The following is a 17,021-nucleotide window of genomic DNA, read 5'->3' as shown; positions in this document are numbered from 1 at the left end:
ATATTAATATTAACATAGATGGCATCTGTCACATCTTCTTCTTCTTCTTCTTAAACTCCTTCTAACTGCCGGTCCATACACAAGTACCCTCTTGAGACATCCTTGTCTTTCTATGTAAACTCTCCTCATCCATTGACTAGTATCTGTCCTATCAACAACAGTCCACTTGGACCTGACATACATGAGCATGTCCGTCCTAAACATCATGGAAGACACAAGCGTAGAAGATTGCACATCGGTCCACATCTTGAAGCGACGAGAACAAGTGAATCAATGCACTGAACTGCGTTTATTTATAGGCAGAGGTAGGATTGAAACGGACTGAGTTCATTCACCAATCCAAACACGCGTTACAATATTCAGTCAGTCCGCATCCAATCCGAAGAGATTAGTCTGTGACGTCAGTTGGTCTATATAGATTCGCTAGCGCTTGGGTGCAGTCAATCTATGCGACAGTGATTCAACATGACGGAAATTCAGAAAACGATCCATTGGGGTGCACCAGCAGGGGAGACCGCCCAAGGGAACCCGGACTTACTTTCAGAAGAGGTACATTGGGATTTTGTGGATTTTCTTACCTCGCAAGAATTTGTTCCGGAACCTTCGTCTCATTCTTCATTACCGCAAGTGGAGAATTTTAGACAGAGACAGAAAGAAGAATTGGAGAAATTTATGCAACGACAAAAGGAAGCGGAACAAGCTTTTCTCCTACAGCAACAGCAACAGCAACAAGAAGAGGTAAGAAAAAAACAACAGCAACAACAGCAAGAAGAAGTAGCAGCAAAGAAACAAGAGGGTGAAAATCAAACGGCTACGGTACTGTTGGACATTTTAGCGGAGTTAAGAAGTCTGAAACAAATGTATCAGACTTCTTTATCACGACCGAAGAGAATACGACCTTCCCGAGCTAAACACGCCAACCCTGTGACTAAGCCTATCGTACCACCCTTAGTGATTTCAACCCAATCATCAGAAGTAGGCCTTGGCCGTGGCAAAGGCTTAAGGCAGTTAAAGTTGATTGGTTAAACTCACTCCTACACCATAAAGAAAAAAGGCCCTTTTCAGGGCCACCCACATTTCTCGAAAAGAAATACAATTTCAATTTGCCAATAACTCAAAAAAAACCCCACCCATTTTACCCTTATAGTACGTGTCTGTGTATCAGTGCGTGAGTGTAGCTTCTTATTTTAAAATCACAACTCAAAGACACTTACCTTGTATCATTAATGTATTCTTTTATCCATAGTTACAATCCAATTCACAATTCACAACACTTTAATTAAAAGTTCATTGACTTCTTCTGTTTCCTTGTTTAGTCTCTCTGTTTTTTGACTTTTTTCACCGTCACACTCTTTTCCTCTTCTTCCTCCTCGCTTTCTTCCCTTCTTCTTTTTTTCTCCTGTTTCTTTTTCTTCACCTGTCTTCTTTCTTCCTCAGAAGAATCCCTCTCTTCCTCTGAAGAATCCCTCTCTTCTTCTGATTCCTCTTGTTTCTTTTTTGGGCAATCTGGAGACCAATGTCCTTTTTCTTTACAATAATAACAGGTATCTTTACTTTTGTCTTTTTTAGCCCATGTTTTCTTTCTTTTTTGACGGTCTGGACACTCTGAAGACCAATGCCCTTTCTTCTGACAGATATAGCAAGTATCTTCACTTTTATCTCGAAAGGAAGGAGAGTAGTCCGTCGGCTGGTCTGAAGAAAATTTTCTAATGACCCCTCGCAAAGCTCTGATGGAACGTTCCATCTGGGTAGTCTCTTCCATCGTTGTGCTCGGCTTGAGAGTGAAATGAATAGTGAAAGGACAAGACACGCACCCTTTTATATACGCTGGTCTGCCATGACTATAAATTAGTTTATGCTGTTTACACTTGAGTCATTTGACGTTTTGAACTCAAGATGAAACGATCCCATTCATTCGAGAAGAAAGAAAAAGAAGAAAGTAAGAGGCAGAAACGTGATCTATCGCCTCGTACCAGAGCTGAAATCTTGGCACAAATTCATGCCAGCGATTTTGAAGAGGACATGAGTGAACCAGAATTTGAAACCTCTAAACCAAGTTCGTCACCCTTAGTCAACCCTGAAAAATACTATTCCATTCGAGAGACGGAAAAGCGCTCCTCTAGAAAATTTAGAACCACGGCTTACACCTACACGGTGAAGTTTAAAGATTTCAAGGCCGACGTACCATTGGAGAAAGCAGAAGGGTTTATCACCGAGATGTGGGATTCTTTGCTCACCGCACTCAAGCGACAATGTCAACCCAAAGAAGACGATCGCTTGACACTATCCATAGATCACGACGGTTTGAAATCCCTTGTTTGGATCGAGTTTAGCAGAGCCGCAGAACTAACCCCTTCCAAAATCATGGACAAGATTCAACACGTACAACAATCTAATGACCAGTTTGACATCACCCATGGTAAAGCCACACTGAAAATGGCTCACGTCTCTCTTCCTCAAGGGACAGGACGCAAAAAGGTCTTATTGGTGGACCACCTTCGCAACACCAAAACAAGTCTCGTCCGAATTAACAACCCTCATGACCAGATGTGCTTAGCCCGTGCCATCGTGGTGGGACGAACCTATGCCAACAAGAACGACACGGTAGAATGGAAAAGAACCTGGGAGAACATTCGAAAATCGAACCGAACCAAACAACGAAACGAAGCAGAACTCCTGTTGCAACAAGCTGGCCTGTCCAATAACACACCCTGTGGCATTCCTGAGATGCAAAAATTGCAAGATGCCCTAGCTCCACGCTACACCTTGAAAGTGCACCCTCAAGAAATCCGCGGGCCTCTGTTGTTTCGATGCCAAGATTTTAAGGACGGAAAATACATTCATGTCTATCATCACGATGAACATTTCGATACCATTACCAGTATCACCGGATTCCTGGGATATGTTTATTATTGTGAGAAATGTGACTATGGTTATAATAATCGAGAACAACACAAACATTGTGGACGGAAATGCCCAGGATGTTTAGCCTCTCCACCCTGTCTGAGCGAAGAACCAGTGCCTTGTTCAACTTGTCTGCGCACGTTTGTCAGTCCTACCTGTTACCAACAACATTTGAAAACACAAGGTTCACAGAAGAAATGTGCTTGTCAACTGCTGAGAATGTGCCCTACCTGTGGACAAGGCATACGTACCAATAGTACCAAGGCACACGTATGTCGAGGAAAGAAAAAATGTCACATTTGTCACCACATCGTGGACTTGGAACACGAATGCTACGTGCAAAAATACCAACCCCCACCAGAGAAAGAGGACGGTCACAAGAAGAAAGGCAATTTCATCTTTTTCGATTTCGAATGCATGCAAGAGACCGGCATTCACATTCCTAATTTCTGCGTGGCTCATCGAGCGTGCGAGAAGTGCATTCAAGAACCTATCTTCAGTCATTGCCCTCACTGCAGCAAGATTCCTGGAGGACGTGAAAAAATCTTTCGAGGACCGAACACGTTAGCCGATTTTGCCCAATGGGTCTTAGACCCCATCGACAAGACGTGGAGCCAAGAGGACATCGAACGTTACGGAGATTGTCATCGTCATGCCACGGTGATGGCTCACAATTTCTCCGGATACGATGGACAGTTTCTTCTCAGATACTATACGGAACAAGGCACCGAGCGTCCTAAAGTGACTTTGAACGGAGCCAAAATCATTTTCATGCAAGTGGGACAAGTACAGTTTAAAGATTCGATGAGCTACTTGGCCATGCCTTTGAGCCGAATGCCTAAAACGTTTGGAATGACAGAAATGGTTAAAGGGTACTTTCCACACTTTTTCAATACGGAAGCCAATCAACACGCCGTTCTACCCCATTTGCCTGAGGCTCACTATTACGACCCCGACAACATGCGTACCGAACAACGAGAAGCTTTCTACGCTTGGTACCAGGCTCACGCCTCGGACCCTTTCGACTTTCAGGAAGAAATGCTAAAGTATTGTCGTTCCGACGTGGACATTTTACGACGTTGCTGTGGAAAATTTCGAGAACTGTTCATGGAACACGGAGGGGTCGATCCTTTGAAAGAAGCTTGCACCATTGCCAAAGCGTGTTCCTTAGTATATCGACAACGATTCATGCCTGAAAACACCGTAGCTGTCATCAGCCCTCAAACGACCCACTATGTCAAGCGTCAATGTCCCGTCTGTTACCCTGACCGTAGCACTAAAAATCAGTTTTTACAACGAACCATGGAAGACTTGTACCAGGACACTTGTCAGCGGCGCCTAAAGTTAGAACAGCAAGGATACCAAGTGGTGGAAATGTGGGAACACGAGTACGATCACCGTATGAAAACCGATCCCGAGTTTAAACGCCTCGTGGAAAGTTACCAGTTCATGGACCCGTTGAACCCGAGGGATAGTTTGTACGGAGGAAGGACCAATGCCACCTGTTTGCTGTACCAAGCCGACGAAGAGAAAGGAGAAGAAATCAAATACTTGGATGTGTGTTCGCTGTATCCCTACGTGTGCAAATATTGTCGCTTTCCTGTAGGGCACCCGCGATTGCTGACGGAACACATCGACCTGAAAAACATTCGACAATACGAAGGCTTGATCAAGTGTAAAGTTTTGCCTCCCACGAACCTATACCATCCCGTCTTACCTCACCATTGTCAAGGCAAACTAATGTTTCCCTTGTGCCGTACTTGTGCCGAAACGTGCAACCAGGACCAACCTTGCCATCACAGCCAGGATGAACGTGCCTTGACGGAAACCTGGGTCAGCGTGGAATTGTTCAAAGCTCTGGACATGGGATACCAACTGTTAGAAGTGTACGAAATTTGCCACTTTCCCAAGACACAACAGTACCACAAGGGTGACCCTACTCAGAAAGGCATTTTCGCAGACTACGTGGATGCCTTTTTGAAACTGAAACAAGAAGCCAGCGGCTATCCTTCCTGGTGTCACACTCCCGAAGACCAAATACAATTCAAAGAGAAATACTACGAACAAGAAGACATCTCTTTAGACCACATCGAAAAAAACGAAGGCAGGCGATCGTTTGCCAAAGTGATGTTAAATTGCTTGTGGGGTAAAATGGCACAACGACCGTGTTTACCCAAGACGGAATATTTGACAGAACCTTCCCGCTACTTCCAGATGATTCACGACAAAACCAAATACATGAAACACGTGGACGTCGTTCGAGAGGATTTGATCTTGGTCAATTACGAAGAAGATCTGGACTTTGTACAAGACGACCCTTTTGGAAATGTCATCATTGCGGCTTACGTGACAGCTCATGCTCGCTTAAAATTGTACGAAGCTTTAGAACTGTTAGAAGAACGCGTCCTGTACTTTGACACGGACAGTTGCATTTACATCCATCACCCGATTCAACATCACCCTGACATCGAAGGAGACCGTTTGGGAGCCTGGACAGACGAGCATCCCGACGACAAGATTCTAAGTTTCGTCAGTGGCGGCCCCAAAAATTACGGTTACGAATACCGGGACAAACAAGGAGAAGTGCACACGACGTGCAAAGTGAAAGGACTGACTCTGAATCATCGTACCAGTCGAGTGGTCAACTTTGGGGTATCGAAAGAAGCCTTGCAATCGGGAGAGGATGGAAACTTTAAAGTGACCACCTATCAACCGAACAAGATTGTACGTTTACCCACTCACCACATCGTCAGTCGACCCTTGGAAAAAGTCTATCAAATTGTATACCAGAAGCGAGTGCGACTTCCCAATCACTTTACGTTGCCGTACGGTCACGTCGGTATTGGTCTGTATATAAAAAGGAACCCTAGGCAAGATCGATAGTTCATTGTTCATTGAAGTAACTTACCATGTCGTTGACGAAGAAGAAACCAGATTGGTTTGGCTTGGACCCAAGAGGTGGCCCAGTATGCACGAGAGTTATTCAAGGAAAAAAGTTACTTTTCAACCCGTGTTAGTGACGGTGCCAGAAGAACCCGTCACCCAGGACGGGACTGTCGTGGACAGGCCTGAAAGACCCTTTCGGGAGGACACTTGTGTGACCTTACCCCTGCTATAGAACTGGTTAGAACTTTACCCAAAACATGTTGTACAGACACTTGTGTTTATTCCACGTTCATGGTTATCATGTGCCTTTTATTCTTGTACTTAAGCCTTTGGCTTTTATGTATTTTTGTCTTTCGTATTCATGTTTGAAAAAAAACATTCAATAAACGTGTTCTGAAAAAGTATATAAACTCTTGTCTTGTTTGTTTTCGTGTCACAAGTGACATTTCTCACACAATGGCTACCTCTGCTGTCTCTGCTCCCTCTTCCTCTACTGTCAAAGTCATCGACGAACACTTAGATCGTGCCATTTGGGAGGCTTTGTATCTTCGCCATCCCTTTAACATGCTCATTGCTGGACCTAGCGGTTCAGGCAAAACCGAATTCGTCAAACGTTTGATCGAACATAAACATCATTTGATCGATCGGCCACTTCAACGGATCGTGTGGTGTTACAAAGAGTGGCAATCGGCGTACAGCCTCTTGCGAGAAAGTCGAGGCGATTCCATCGAGATAAATCGCAAGTGCAAGTCTTAGCCAAACAGTTAGGAACGCCTTGGCTGACTCAGGCGTACGACGATGCCACTCAAACGCCACACGCCTATTTACTCGTCGATTTGAAACCTACGACTCCCGAGGATTTGCGATTTCGTACCCACTTGTTTCACCACTGGTGCCAAGACGGAGGGCCTGTCCTGTACACGTCTCCGTCCTCGACTTCATTTCACTCCCCATAAAAAAATCTATAAAAACCTCAGACCCTTTTTCGTCTGTCTCACTCTCAGTGCGAACATGACGTCCCTTCAGTCGCATCTTCCCGTCAAATTGATTCGTGCCTTGTATGGCATCAGTCGAGAAAAAGATCCACAAACACGAGCTCGTGTCTTAGAAGCTAGTCTCAAAGAAGTCTTACGATGGTTCACGGTGACGGCACGTCAACTACTCCAAGGAATCATTCAGATTCCTCATCAAACCAAACGCTTTTTCCATCGAAACAAAGTCGCTTTGGTCCAACTGGCTGATCCCCGCATCGACACTCAAACCAAAAAACAAATCATTTTGAAACCTGGAGGGAGCGGTACTCTAGGAGGGGTCATCATTCGCTCTCTCTTAAGATGGGATCCTAATGCCCCCAAAGTTATCCCCAAGACAAAAGTCCAACGAAGCCCCAAGAAGAAAAAGACCAGGTCCCCAAGGAGAACTTCTCCAGTGGCAGGACCCTCCTCTGACCAGACACCCCGGGAAAAGAAAAGAAACCCCCAGAAAAAGAAACAGAGAAAAAGTCCCCAGAAAAAGAAAAGTCCACAGAAGAAAACTAGTCGCAAGAGAGGCACTTCGGCCAGGACGCAACCTTACACTCGCAAACCACGATCTGCCACGGCAGTGACTGCGTCTCCGGCATCCTCACGTTTGTCCACTTCTCCGTTGATGACACCAGGAACTGAAGAGTACTTGGAGACGTTGATCACACCAAGAACTTCTCCGTTGATGACCCCCAAAAGAACTTCCCCAGTGGCAGGACCCTCCAATTTAGTGGCAGTGGCTGCTGCTCACAAAGTACCTTCTCCCAAAATCAAAGTCCATGAAAGATCGGGCATGTTACAGAGTTTACTGGATTTATCCAAGCAAGAACTGGCTCGATTTAGTCCGTTGCGTACCCCTGCACGACGTGTCATGCCTGTCCTCAAACTGATACGACGTCAAGACAATCAGTGGCGACGCGTTCCAGTATAAAAAAGGCCTGTGACCGAGTAGGGTATCAGTGTTTTTTTGGTGCTCCTGAAGACTCAAAGATGTCACGCTCAGAAAACCCCAAGGAAAGAAAAGGAAAGGACTGCCACCACGTTTAGCCAAACATGGGGACATGTTATCTGTCCTGTCCAAAGCTTCTCCACCCCTACGGAAAAAACTCATTCAAACAGCCTCCAAAGAGGTCATCGATACCGTGTGCGAATGTTGTTTGAACGTTTTGAAAGGCACGATCCCTTTGTCCAAACACCAGAAACAATGCTTAGGCAAACATCGTCACGTTCTTCGCCAAATGGTTCAAAAGAAAATTCCCATTCGTCAAAAAAGAAGATGTTGGTCCAACGTGGAGGCATTTTGCCTCTCTTGTTAAGCCCCATACTGAAAGGAGTCTTGGGAACCATGTTGGGAGGACTGGTGGGAGCAAGATAAAAAGGCCCTTGGAAGTCCCAAGATCTCAGAATCGACCACTGACAACCCCATGGAAGGACGAAAACTAGCTTCAGTGCCTTACAAACGATGGATGGAATACCATCGGTGGCAAGAACAACGCACCCCGCATTTACCTCCCAATCCCCATTTGAGCGAGATGTCCCAGTTACAACACGAATTGCAGTCCTTGATGGATCGCCAAGATTTGTCCGAAACAGAAAAATCGCAAAAGTACGGTCAACTCTTGCAACGATTGCAACTCTTTCACCAGAAAGCTTTAGACGAAACAGCTCTACCCACTTTGAAAGATTTTAAGACCTTGATGAAAAGTCCAGCACCATCATCATTACCACCACCACCACTACTACCATCCCCTGGGGTCACCAGAGATGCTACCCCACGAAGGCCTGAGGAAGAAGAGATGCGAGAAGTGTTTCAAACACCGTCAGCAGCTCCCATTTCGAGTAAGATTGCAGCATCCTTGTTGACCCCGTCCCCCACACCCCAACGAGAAGAAATGAAAGCTTGGGTTAAAAAGATGATGTCCACTCCTCCTTCGACAGAAGTGAAAAAGAAAGAAGGGAAACCAGAAGTGAAAAAAGAAAAGAAAACCAAAGCCATTCCATTGCTACCTCCACCTCCACCACTACCTTCGACTTCTACTCCCGTAGCCCATCGGACACGTAAATCCGTTTCCAAACCACCCTTTCGACCCACCCAAAGTAGCATCACCGAAGAGTGGGTGACTTATTAACAAACCAACAAAATGGAAAAAGTCTTAGCCAGCATTTACTACGATCCCTCGCATCCTGCAGGTTACGCAGGAGTTCAAAAATTGTATCGTGCTGCTAAAACGCGACTGAAAAGTCTCCGTTTACCTCAAGTGCAACGATGGTTACAAGAACAAGCTACCTACACTTTACACAAACCCATTCGACGCAAGTTTGCCAGAAGTCGCACCCGAGTGGAAGGCATCGATCATCAATGGCAAGCCGATTTAGCCGATGTCTCTCATTTGGCCAGCTACAATCGTGGCTACAAATATTTGTTTTGTGTCATCGACGTCTTTTCCAAATTTGCCTGGGTCGTGCCCTTGACTTCCAAATCGAGCAGCGAGTTAGTGCGAGCCCTGCAACGAGTGTTGAAACAAAGCGGTCGTCACCCTCTTCGATGGCAAACGGACAAAGGCACCGAATTTCTGAACCAAGCTTTCCAAAAAGAATTAAAGAAACGTGACATTCATTTTTTTACCACCGAGAATCCCGAAACCAAAGCCAGCATCGTGGAACGTTTTCAACGCACTTTGAAAGAACGCATGTGGAAATATTTTACGCATCACCACACTCTGAAGTACATCGACATATTACCGCACCTGGTGCAAGCGTACAACCAATCTTACCATCGAAGCATCGGACGTGCCCCGCAAGACGTGACTCCCGACAACGAAGTGTTGGTGTATGAGCGCCTGTTTGGTACGTCCCCGAGGAGGGCTGTCCCCAAGAAAAGTGGAGAGTTGACCGTAGGAGATTGGGTGCGCATTGGCAAAACCAAACGCACTATCGACAAAGGTTACTTGCCTAACTGGACGACCGAATTGTTTCGCGTCACTGGACGAGTGCATGGCCGTCATCCTGCCGTCTATAAATTGGAAGACATGAACGGAGAAGTGCTCAAAGGAACGTTTTATTTGCCCGAGTTACAACGTGTCACCAAAAAAGAAGACGACGTGTACGACATCGAAAGCATTCTCGAACGCAGAACCCGTAAAGTGGGCAAACGACGTGTCAAAGAAGTCAAAGTACGTTGGAAAGGATATCCACCCAGTTTTGATTCTTGGATCGACGCTTCGCAAGTCATCGACTATAAAAAGAAGTGACCATCATGCCTTTTCACACAGACGCAGCTACGTCGACCACTCCTCCTTCCCCTAGTTCTTCTGTGCAAGATTTACAAAAACAACCCTTGTGGGTGTGGTGTGGAGAACGTGTGCCTAAAACGCAAATCGTCTTTTTCTGCCAAATCTTCGTGGTGTATTGTGTCATCGGGGCATCCATCGCCAATTTGAGTTTGCAACAAGGAGACAAACAATTGTGGACCATTTTATTGAGCAGTTGCATCGGTTACCTGCTTCCTAATCCCTCCCTGAAATTCTCCTCGAACGGGAACCCCGGGAACCTTGTATCCAGTGCCAGTGCCAGTCACCACTTCAACCACAACCAGAACCCCATTTTAGACGGAGACACGCCTCTGACGTCCACTAACCCCTCGGACAGCCACAGAACTCTGGAATTATGAGTCACCAAAGCCAATTTTACTTAACTTTACCCAGTGACAGTTCCATGGAGGTGTTTCCCAAGAACACGTTGTGCTGTTACACGGCCAAATTACCTCAGGCCATCCAGTTAGATCACGAAGCCCATTGGGAAGTGGCTTTAGTAGAAATGATTCACCCGACCCAAGTCCTCAATGTCCTTCCCAATCAAAATTTTTTTGATGTGGAAGTTCATGACGAGCAAATGCAACAGTGGATGGATAGCAATGTCAAATATGACAAGAAAACCCGTACACAAAAGTACACCACCTATCACTTGTTCATTCCCCCAGGCTATTATTTTAGTGGTCAACATTTGGTCAGCACCATAGCCTCCAGGTTTAATGTCGTGTTTCTGAAAGCTTTGGAGCATGTCAACAAAAGTGTCACCATGGAGTACCACAAAACAGCTCGTCGCTTCTTGATGAAATTTGAACGGAGTAAAATCATGTCCATTTTATTTTGTCCTGAATTGTTTGACATGTTGGGCGGAGACATGGACATGAGAAAGGCCATGCTCAAGAAAAACGAATTACCCATCGTTTACGACAACGAGTCTTTTAGCAAGTTATTTCGTGCCCCGGTAGAACTGAACCAAGGACTGAATTTGATGTTCGTGTATTCCGATGTGGTATAGTACAACGTGGTGGGACACACCTCCGTACCGTTACTGCGTGTCATTCCTTTCAAAGTGGATTCTGCCACGAACACTGACGAGGAAGGTGGAAACACTTACCACGTCCACCGCGAATTTGTCCATCCTCACTATTTGCCTGTCAGTAAGTCGTATTTGGACACGGTCAACATTGCTATAAAAGGAGATCTGGGAAAAGTCACGGTGAAACTCCATTTTCGAAAACGGTTCTCTCACGACTTGTAAGTAAGTCATGTATCCAGTGTACCGAGGGGTTGCTCGACAGCGAGGACACGGCTTAGGAGACCTGTTAAAATGGGCCTTTCGTTCGGTGGCCTCGGTGTTGAAACCGATGGTGACACGCTGATTGCACGCCTTGAAAGATGCGGCACTGACGCAAGGCAAAGAATTTCTCCAAAATGTCATCATCGACAAACAAAACCCTAAAGAAGCCTTCATGAGGGCAGGCAAAAATGTCTTGCTGCAAACGGGCAAAGACATTTTAGGCCAACGAGAGACACCTATAAATGCCCTGCACGCTACCGAGTCAGGCATTCAGCAAGGACAAGGCAGAAAGAGACGACGAAGAAAACACCCTTTCACCAGACTTCAAGCGAGAAAGGCCAAGAAAAGAAGAACCGTTCGAGACTTAGACGTTTTCGATTATTGAGAAAAGAGACAAAAAAAATGATGCACCGAGAATCTTGCGCTTGTTCCAAGACGGAACTGGACCTGTTTACCATGCCCCCCACGATGATGACGATGCAAGAATCCCAGTGGGTGGAATTTCACCCCGTCTCCTCACTGACCGATTCCGCTCCCATCGAGTTTGAAATCAAAGGACAACCCGAAGATTACATCGATCTGAATAGCGGTTACTTGTACCTGAAAGTCAAAATTCTAGATAAGACTGGAGGTGCTATAGACGATGAAGCAGTAGCTCCCGTCAACAATTTCATGCATTCCTTGTTCAGTGGAGTGGACTTGTACTTGAATAACAAACTGGTCAGTAGCAGCATGGATACTTACCCTTATCGTGCCTACCTGGAAAATCTCTTGACGTACGGAATAGATGCCAAGAACACTCATCTCAATGCCTGTGTGGTATGGGAAGCTGACGAACCTACCAAGTTTGAAATATTGGAACTGATGAAAAGAAAGACAACAATGATGGATTTCTAGAACGAAGAAAGAGAATCACGGGAGCCGACACAAGTTTAGAACTGATGGATCGTTTGCATTTGGACATGTGGTCGCAAGAAAAGTATTTGCTGAACGGGGTGGATGTCCGCCTGAGACTGAATCGTAGCAGTACCGCTTTCCATTTATTGGCTGATAGTGACGGTTACAAAACCAAAATCCAAGAAGCCAGACTCTACGTAGGCCGTGTGGAAGTGTTACCTAAAGTGGGAAACGACATCAGTCAGACGTTGAGCAGAACGACTGCCAAGTATCCCATACGACGCGTGGAAGTGAAAACCTTCACCATTCCCAAGGGACAGCGATCCATGATCGAAGATCATCTGTTCCAAGGACAGTTACCCAAACGTTTGATCGTTGGTATCGTCGAGAATACAGCCTTCAACGGAGCTGCCGAAAAAAATCCTTTCTACTTTCAACACTTTGGCGTGTCCAAAATCGAAGTCAGTCGCGATGGCAAGACCTTGTGTACCCGACCTTTCGAACCTGACTTTACCAAGAAGAATTACTTGAGATCGTACTTTTCCCTGTACGAAGCCACCGGACAGTTAGGAACCAATACCAGTCACGGTATTACGTACGAGGATTATGCAGGAGGCTATGCTTTGTGGGCTTTTGATTTCACTCCAGACCAAGGCAGCGACGAGGGACATTTCCACCCTATAAAATCCGGCCAGATTCGTGTGGAAATTCAGTTTAAAGACCTAGACCCTGATGAAACGGTGAACGTCATCCTGTATGCAGAATTCGATAATACCATAGAAATCAACAGTTTGAGAGAAGTCATCCTAGATTACTAGAAACCATGGAAGACTGCTATCCCTCTTTACCTAGTGGAGAAACTTTTAGTGTTGGATTATTGTTAAAAAATGTTAGAGTTCTTGTTGTTTAGTGTTAAGTGATTTTTTAATAAAAGATGTTGTGTTTTGAAAAAATTGTTTGATGTTATATTGTTGGATTATTGTTAAAAATGTTAGAGTTGTTGTTTAGTGTTAAGGGATTTTTGAATAAAAAATGTTGTGTTTTGAAAAAAATGCCTTTGTCTTTTGTTTAGCTATAAGAATGTTGGATTGATGCTCTTTCATTTCTTACTATCCCTCTCATGACACTCACTAAACGTTGCGACTCAAAAACCGTGTGGGGGATGTTTTCCTTCACGTCCGCGCTTTGACTTTAAGAACCGGGTTGTTTCCAGTCTAACCATCCATTGTCGACTCATCCTCCTACGAAGATGTGCTCCAAACTAGCTAAGCTCAACGAAGCCTACGTGAATTTGCATAGGGTCAGACACAGTCTGATACCGAAGCCAGAAGAAATAGAGAATGTGAGAATGCTAAAAATCACTGAAGACCTGATAGAAGTGCTCTTCAGAGAAGAAGTGAACAGGGAGAAAGAAGAATGGACAGAGAAGTACAGACTTCAGAGACAGCAACAACAGCAGCAACAGCAGCAACAACAGCAACAGCAGCAACCTGAAGCTGACAGAGGCTTTGTCGATTGTCGTATCGACACCAAAGAGTTCTTCTTCTCTTTCCGAAGAAGCAGACCTATCGCCAGAAAGTCTATCCTCAGAAGACATCGCATTCTTAGAAACTAGAAAAGAATGCCGTAGCAAACAAAAAAAAAACAGCCCTTTTCAGGGCTACCCCAATACTCTAGAAAAGAAATAACGATCGATTTGCCAATGTGTGTAGGTAGAGTAGTGTGGAAATAAACACTAACTCTTTTTTTAAAAAATGTGAGGGTATGTGTTTGTGTGTTTGTGTTTGTAAGTGGTTAAGTAGGTTGGTATGGATAGTAGATTAAAATGATGTCTTTTTTTTTTGGTGTTTGAGGTGTAGATTAGGAGTTAGATTGGCTTGCTTTGCGTATGTGGATAGTCTATTGAAGTGATTTATAAAAAAAAATTAAAATAGTGATGGGTAGCATAAAAAAGTGAGTGAGTGTTTCTTTTAGGTCCGCGCGTTGTTGTTTTTTTGGTTATGATCTAGGTAAGATCAATTTTATGTTTTTAGGGGGATGTTTTCCATCACGTCCGCGCTTTCACTATAAATTGAAACTCGCTGGGCAGTCTAGCTACCCTCGTTGATTGATCAACACAAGAATGAATAGCAGAATAAGCAAAGTTCTTGAACTCCAGATACATCTGGAATATGTCAGGCGCCTGTTAAATGAACTGGCCGCGGAGGCTATAGTAGAAGAGGAAAGAATGAAGAACGAAGAGGAGGAGAGAAGACAGAGGGAAGAGGAGGAAAAGAAACTAGAAGAGAGGATGTCGTACAATATTCCCGAGACAGAGGATTGGGGTGTTGAAGCGAATCATCCTCCCTCTGCGCTCCCCAGAAGAAAGGTGAAAGGAGACTGGGGAAGAAGATGCGTGTGTGGCGCCAGGCCAGGAAGGTGCAACCATTAGATAGGTGCATCTGGAGTTCAAAAAAAACAGCCCTTTTAAGGGCTACCCAATACTCTAGAAAAGAAATAACTATTAATTTGCCAATGTGTGTAGGTAGAGTAGTGTGAATATAAACACTAACTCTTTATTGATAGTGAGAGTGTATGTGTTTGTGTGTTTTTTGTTTGTAAATGTTCAAGGAAGTTTGTGTGAATAGTAGATTATGGGTTTCTTTACTGTTTCTTAGCGTATGTGGAGAGTATAGTTTGGGTTTGATTATATGAAATGAGAAAAGTGGGGGATGTTTTCCTTCACGTCCGCGCGTTGCTTGGTCATGATCTAGGTAAGATCAATTTTACGTTTTTAGGGGGATGTTTTCCATCACGTCCGCGCTTTCACTATAAGAACCCACCACGTTCGTCATTAGAACCATTCTACGGAATGATAAAAAACGAAGATGGTGGTTGCAAGTGACTTGTTCAACAATTTGGTACATATATACAACTGGATAATAGATGGTATCTATGTAGTGGAGAGACTAGAAAAAGAATGGAATATAGCAGAGTACCTGGACTACGCTAAATGTCTAAACATAGCAAAAGAACTGATAGCAGGAATGATAGAAGAGGAGGAAAAGAGATTGAGAGGTATGATAAATCCCACCTATGTCAGAGTGGGAAGCCTAAAGGAAGCACTTGACAATGCAAGCAAAGTCAGGTGTTTTCTTGAAAAAATGTCACATGGGACAGAGTGCTCTTATGTGGAGAGAGGTCAGGAAAGACTTAGGAAAGGAGAGGAGTTGATGAGAAAAGTGATGGAGGTAGAGGTAAAGAAGATTAAAGAGAGATGGTATAAAGAAAGAAAAGATCAGGAAAACAAAAAGAAACAGGCTGATTTTGATAGGCTAAATCAGAATTGGATCAAAGTCCAGGAAAAGTTTAGAGCCTTGGGCCATCCAGACTGGATGCCAGAGGAGAAAAAGAAGAAGAAAGGAATAATGGAAAAAGTGAGGACTTGGTGGAAGAAGTTAAGGAGTTAGAAGAAGAAGAAGAAACCCAAAGGTCCTTTTCAGGGCCAGCCATATTTCTCGAAAAGAGATAGCCTTTCAATTGCCTACCCTTTTTTAAATTTAAATTTAAATTTAAAAAAATTTTTTTAAAAAAAATCCCATATTCAATTCCCCTTGTCCCTAGACAAACCCAAACTCTATTCCCATGTTAATTTCCCTTGTCCCTAGACAGACCCAAACTCTATGTTAAATTTCCATTGTCCCTAGAGTGACCCACGATTTTTCTCCATGTTAAATTTCCATTGTCCCTAGAGTGACCCAGGGGTGTTTTTAATGCTAAGTCCCATTGTCCCTAGGGTGACCCCATTTACTACTTTTATATTTTGTTCTAGGATAGTAAAATGTTTTACATTCATTGGGAAAAAGTATATTTTGAGACATAAATATCACGATTGAAACAAAGACTCTCTAAAATATATAATGGTTAGTACAAATTTGAAATGTAGATGAAAAGTTTTATGACAAAATTACTGTAACTATTGACAAGGAATAAAGTATTTGCAATGAATGCTGGGAACTCAACTTGAAAATTTAAATTACTACTATTGCATTGCTAATGATAGAGAACTATGCATGTGTCTACTCCCTCGTGAATATGAAATCTAAAATGTGCATATTTGTTCTGAAAACAGATCAATAACACAAAAATTAATCAAATGATTATCATTCGTGTTTGCTATGCTGTCTCTCTTAAATTTGTTTTTCATCGAGACTTGATTTACACAATCGTAATGGAGAGTACACGCAATTGCAACTACAAAGAGATAAATTCAATACGATAAATATTCGAATTCAATTTAAGGATGGGAATGCAATCGATCTTCATGTTAAGTCTGCAAGACATGTCTTTCTTGTAAGGTAAATGCTTTGAAGCCAACACGTGACTTGACATTTCTGAGAGATCCAAGTGCCATAGGGTTACTTATAAATTATGACAATAGAAAGAGAAGAAATGCTTAATACCGTGCCCAACAATGAACGCATAGTTAAACCGCAAAACTAATCGTAAATTACGGCAGTGTGCTAAATTAACTGAAGCAGCTACTAGTCGATTTTTGACGAGACTTGATGCGCATGTATGTAAGATGATTTTAAAATATATTAAGAGATGGAGAGAACATTAGGATGAGAGAGGATGGCAATGACTAAGTTTAATTCTCTCTCTCGCGCGCGCGCACGCGCAAACACTTGCATATACCAGTTTCCATGCACATACAACACATCCCTT

The sequence above is a fragment of the Sinohyriopsis cumingii genome, chromosome 18 (genome assembly GCF_028554795.1).
Source record: "Sinohyriopsis cumingii isolate HCF-2022 chromosome 18, ASM2855479v2, whole genome shotgun sequence".
In the NCBI taxonomy this organism is placed as follows: domain Eukaryota; kingdom Metazoa; phylum Mollusca; class Bivalvia; order Unionida; family Unionidae; genus Sinohyriopsis; species Sinohyriopsis cumingii.
The sequence above is the reverse complement of the archived record's forward strand: the minus strand, read 5'-3'. Positions refer to the sequence as shown.